Below are 6,000 nucleotides of genomic sequence, written 5' to 3' on the forward strand. Positions count from 1 at the left end.
CTCATACAATCCATTCTGTACTTGATAACAGCTGTAAGTTTGGGGAGGATGCCATATTATTCACACACAGAATGAGTGCAAATGACCACTAATTTAAGAATGGAGCCACAATGACACCTCCGAAAAACAGAATGTGTCATCATTTTGTAGTTCCTGCTCGTTGCTCAAAAAGCATTTTTCCAAAATCATTGTACCATGTAAAATAGACTTATTAACTGCTTTTGTAGTTGACCTGTTTGTGCTACTGAGAGTAGTTAGTGGTGCTACTGTTTACATAACACCACTCACTGCCACAAGAATACAGTAGAACTGAAAAAACAAAAATCAGACATACATGAATAAGAACTCCTCTAACTGCTGTTTGGAAGCATAAGCTGCTGTAAGAGGCAAGAAGATGAAAGGTTAGGGAGGCCTCAGTTGTTCCATTAGGGGAATTCTTCAAGGCTTAATCTCCATAAATCAGTCTTCTGGTTATCCTGGAGACAGCAGCATATGCATTTGAATTCTCCCTTATCATCTCAGAGTCTGATGATTAGCAGAGTTGGAACATCCTTATGGCCCTACTTGGGGTGTTATTTTGGCCCTTGCTATCAATCATTTCTTGCACATGAAAATGCATATGCATCACATGAGGTGCACTATGAGACTGAGGCCTGGTCTACGTTTACCAGCAAATTTGGCAGCAGTCGATGGGAGTTACGCAAGCTACGTAGAGTAGTTTGTGTCACTTATGTCGACTTCCTAAACTCTCTGTTGCGCATCATCTCCACTACGCTGCGCCGATAGGAAATGCATACCCAGCGATGCAGCGCTGCTCTTTTCTTGGAGGTGATTTTTCTAAATTGACTTCCGGACCAATTGAGCCGGTCTTCACTTCTGCTCAATCAAACCAGATAAATTGATCTGACAGCAGCGAATTTGACACCGTGAGTGTCGACACAGCCTGTCTCTAAGAAGTCCAAGTAACAGTGGGCTCTCCTCTTGCACTTTCCGCTTGTGTGCTATTCTGGAGTTAAACATTATCAGGGTTTTCTTTTAAAAAAGAAGCAAGGATAAAAGGAAGGGAAAAGAGAAAGTGGCTGTCAAAGTAGAAGTATTTCTAAAAACTTTCACAGGAGCGTCTATTTTCACCTATCTATTAGTTAGAAGCTCATATAAAAACTGAAGTCCTGTCCCCCCAATCCCTTCATCCCCTCCCCTGCAGCTATTTGAGAGGTTGGTTGGAGGGGAAGTGAGAACAGACTTTTACCAGGCTGTTGTCCCAAGACAGTACCCTATCATCATTTTAGTAGCCTCCAACTAGTAAATACCTAGTAAGTTTTTACCCAAGCCATGCTCTTCTCCATTACAGGCTTCAAGATCTTTTATATCAGGGTGGCCAAACTTACTGACCCTCCAAACCGCATATAACAATCTTCAGAGGTTCAAGAGGGGAGCATGCCTGCTTCAGCCCTGCAGCAGGGTGGTGGGGCTCAGGACTTCTGCCTCCCAGGGCATGCCTGCCAGGGCTTAGGGCTTCTGTACCGTGGGGCGCACCTACAGCCCCACTGCTGCTGACCTGAGCGGCCAGCAAGTGCCTCCCATAGGGCAGAAGCCCTGTGACCTCACTGCCAGCATTACTGAAGCCCTGACAGGTGTGCTCTGTGGGTCTGAAGCCCTGAGATACTAGAAGCTTCTGCTCAGCGAGGAGGGGTCTCACCACCCCACTACAAGAAGCCCCAGGCTCCCCAGCCCAGTCTGGTAGGTAAAGAATGGGGGGAAGGAGGGATATGGGGCTCCTTTAACTGTAAAAGAGCTGCATGTGGCTCGGAAGGCACGGTTTTACCACCATTTTATATAGTTTAGCTCAGCTCCATTAGATATCAATCAGGAGCACATATTAGTTTTTGTTTTAGTGGTGGGCAGGGAATCGATTCTCAGCTTGCCCATTACAGTGCACCTACATTTTTTTTTAATTTTTAAATACACAGTCTATGTGGTTTTCCCCTAGACATTACTTAACAGATACCACAAGAATGCCACTGCATTAAGTTCATCAAATTAAAGACAGGATGAGTTTAAGCTACGATATATGCCTTTGTCAGAAAAGGGGCTTCGATTTTCCTCTGCTGACCAGATGACTCTTTTTCCAAACGATATAAAATGGAAATAATTATCTGAGGAAGCGGTTTAATGTTTGCAGTTACTATGAAGCTCTAGATTCTCACTGTACTGGGAGTCATTTAATATGTCGTGTCACTAGCATGATGGACATTGTCTTTCAGTTTGCTAGTTGTTGGGGAGGAAGGACATGCTGGGGGGGTGGGGGGGGGCGGTTAGCTGACTAATAACTGGACTAGCTGATGCTGCTTTCAGACTGTTTTGGTGTAACAGAATTACATGTGCGCACGCGCACACACCCCCAGAGTGCAGGAGGGGAGAAGATAAACAGGTTGAGAAACTATGCTCTAACCTGTGGCATACCCGTAGGGGTATGTGTGCCACCAGACACAGGCAGGGGTACCCAGGGAAAAACAGAGTGAAGGGGAGGCAGGTGGCAGCCCCTGGCTTCTGGGGGAGGTGGGCGACAGCCCCTGGCTTCTGGGGGAGGTGGGCGACAGCCCCCCACCCGGCCCCTAGCTGGGAGGCAAGCAGCCGCCACCTGCAACTTGCCCAGGGGGCAGCCCCCCTCCCTGGCTGGAAGCCCAGTGCCCAGAAAACTTGTTAATTCCACTGCTCCAGCTGAAGAGTGGAAGTGACAACTATGACAGCCCCAGATTTTGGGGCTGCCCTCTTTTCCTGTGTGTGTGTGTGTCTCTCTCGCGCCTGACAAGGCTGAGACACACGGGGCTGGAGGCGCTGGAAGGGGACGGACGGACGGACGGTGAAGGGATTGTAACACGCGGAGGACGGCGAAGAGAAGAGACAAGGGAAAGCCCCGGGCAGGGATGTGACAGCCGCCCCCAGCTCGCCGCGAGCGCGGACAGGCCGGGCGAGTCCCCGTCGGGCCGGGCACCACAGCAACGCGCGCGCGGGTCTGGCTAGCGCCCGGGGAGGCCACGCGCCCCCTTCCCGCCTCAGCGAACAGCGGCGGCCCGGCCCCGAGCAGCGCCTCCCGCTCCGTCCCGCGGGCCCGGCCGACGCACGCAGCCCGCAGGGCGGCTCGGCGACGGCTTCCGGGAGCCTGCTTGCGCGGCCGGACGGCGCTGGGGCCACGCCTCTCCGACCGGGACCGGGACCGAACCCCGGCCCCCCGCGCTCGCTCGGCAGGCGCGGCCAAGGCTGCGGGAGGCGGGGGCGCGCCCGGCCACCAGCGATTTACCTGCCCGCTCGCCCCCGCGGGGCTGGCTCGCTCGCTCGTCACCCCTGACAACCAGTCGCTGCTCGCGCCGCACCTGAAGCGCTGCCGGCGGCGGCCGGTTCGCGGCCTTTTAACGCCGCACACGCCCCTCTCCCAGCGCCCCGCCCCGCGCAGGCGTCAGCCGGCCCCGCCCGCTGCTTCCTGCGCATGCGTTACCAACTCTCCCACCCGCCCCAAGCAACGGGGAATGAGCCCCTTTGCTGTGCGGACCCGCTGCGCCTGGTCCTCCCGCGCGTCCCCGACGGGAGCGCGCGGCCACCGCCGCGGGCGGGGGAGCGAGCTGCAGCCCCCCCCAGGGGAAAGCCACGCCGCCTGGCTCCGCCCCTTTCCCGGCTCCGCCCCTTTCCCCGCCGCGGCGCCTTCGGGCCGGAATAGAAAGTGAAAGGAGGGGCGTGGCCCGCGGGGGCGGGGTGGGGTGCTGGCTCACCAGCCCGCTGTCTGGCTGGGTCCTGGCCCCCCGCCCCGCCCCGCCTGCAGTGTAGCTGTTACTGACATGAAGATCTGAAGCGGATTTTTTTTTTGTTATGCACACAAACTTTCTGCAGCCCCCACTAAAAACACCCCAATACTGACACACACACGTGTGTGTGCGGCTCACGCGCCCTAGTGTGTCCACAGGAGTCACGCACGGTGTGAGCTGCCCTTCACTGATCAGTGGGGTGGTCGGGCGGGTGCAGTAACAGGACACGGCTAGCGCCATGGGCAGTGTGGAAGTGATTGTGACCCGCGACATGTTCCAGTTCTGCCCACTTTCCAGGGACCTTGTCCTTTATTTACAGTGTTACAAGGGTACGCTTTTTTTTACTGACTCTGCGGTTGGCAACCCTGCATAGCACCTCTGAACACCTCAAACCCAAGCTGGCACGTGCCGGGATTTATAGCCTCCCTCCCCCCCCATCACAACTGACCCATAAATCACAACATCTGGCTTTAAACCCAGCTCTGCCTGTCACGGTTTGCACTGCCCCTGCCCTGCCCACACCCAATGGTGCAGGTCAGGGAGGGCGCTGCCACCCCTGCAGCTGTAGGGAGTAAAACAAGTGCGGCTTCTGGCACCCCAGTCCCCTCAAAGGGTCCCTCAGTGATTGGGGTCCCAGACAGACACAGGGCAAGAGAAACTTCCTGCCCCCAAGAATGTATAACCCAGTGCAAACAATAGTTGTGAGTTTGGGAAATGGGAGCTGAACGTGGGGCCCACCAAACTCATCCCATAGGAGGGTCAAGAAACACCTGTCGGGGGCAATTTCTAATCCCTGCTGAACCGGGCTGGATTCAGTTTAAGGGTATTAAATACAGAGTTCTGACCTTTTTGGAGCTCACACAGCAGGTTCTTCCACTCTGAAAACACAGATCAGATATCCTGACCTTTTCTCTCAGGCTTCTTCAAACAAATGTGGAAGTGTCCCACCCTGTTCTTAAAGGCCCAGCTCCACCAAAGTGCAAACACTGAAAATACAACAATAAAACAAGTGTTAGCCCTTCTCACTTTTCTCCATCTGTTCTGAAGTGTGGACACCTGCACTGGACATAGTTCTGGTCTTACCAACGCTGTATACCTTCCTAATCTTATTCAGCAGTCTCCTGCGTCTACATAAGGCTGCTCTGCCACTACAGCATAAGGAGCCCATGTTCAATTGATTACCTTTGATGACTCTTCAGTCCTTTCCAGAGTCACTGCTTTCCAGGATCCAGTCCCCCATTCTGTAATTGTGCTCTACACTCACTGTTCCTTGCATTTGACTATACTAAAACACTTGTTCAAATCAGTCCATTTATTTCTAACACTCCTGTCACCAAAAGAACATTTTGAAGTCCTGTTCCTAAATGAAGTGGTTTAAATCTCTAATCTTTATTGTAAGTGTCAACCGTTAGAAATAATCATAGAAAAGACTAAAACACTGAAGGTTTTTTTTTAAAAAAAGAAAGTAACTCCTATACTATGTCCTGGATTTAGCTAATTAAAGCATGGCTTCTTACCTCAGACGCTTACACAAGTTCCATTTCCAAAGCATCTGTGCCTGATGATTTGTTGTAACAGACTGAATACATAATATCATACCACTGTCCTCTAGTGGCAAAATGAATTAATGACAACCTCTCTTTTAAAACCTTCAAACTTTTTCTATCCTCTATTTACCAGCTGCATGTAACTACAAACATCATTGTCCCTACTTGATAGTACATTGGATTGCCATTTCCAGGGCAGATAGTTTGTTAGCAGTTTTAGTCTTTTTTCCACAGCAATACAATGCAATACTGTTTTTATATACCATTTGTTATACAAAGCATCATATTTAAGTGAGAGGATTAATAAAAAAAGGAATTTACAGAGTTGGATATAGTGGCTTTCAGAGAGGCAGAAAGGGGAAATGACAGATTGAGACTGATATATTAGTGATGTTTGTGGCAGGTTTTAAGGCAACTTTTTACTTTCTTTATAAATTATTTTGTGTTAAGTACAGTACTAATGTCTCTGTAATCTAGCCTGGGCTGTATTTCTATCTCGGTATCTGCCACTTGGCCTTGTCTATGCTGCATCTCAAGGTAGTCTTTGTCTAGGAAGAGATATTTGTGGAAGGCAGCAGGCTGATCATCCTTTAGATACTGCTTTTTTTCCTGCAACATTGACCTGCCCACCTTGAGTTAAATATCATTCTGGC

General features: G+C 51.0%; 1 protein-coding gene across 3 annotated transcripts in view; it reads right to left on the minus strand.

Moving 5' to 3' along the window:
• The window catches only part of TDRD7 (tudor domain containing 7), an 81,548-nt gene extending 76,779 nt beyond the window's left edge, over positions 1-4,769 (minus strand). For 2 of the 3 annotated variants that reach the window (XM_067553337.1, XM_067553335.1), the window contains exon 1: positions 3,302-3,426. The gene's annotated coding sequence lies outside the window, so the exon portion shown is untranslated. Of the gene's footprint in view, positions 1-3,301; positions 3,427-4,645 lie in introns of those variants that run through there. The other variant, XM_067553336.1, reaches the window with a different exon arrangement.
• Positions 4,770-6,000: the final 1,231 nt, after the last annotated feature.

The sequence above is a fragment of the Emydura macquarii genome, unplaced genomic scaffold (genome assembly GCF_026122565.2).
Source record: "Emydura macquarii macquarii isolate MOO-44397 ecotype Brisbane River unplaced genomic scaffold, CSIRO-AGI_Emac_v2 contig_1451, whole genome shotgun sequence".
In the NCBI taxonomy this organism is placed as follows: Eukaryota; Metazoa; Chordata; order Testudines; family Chelidae; genus Emydura; species Emydura macquarii.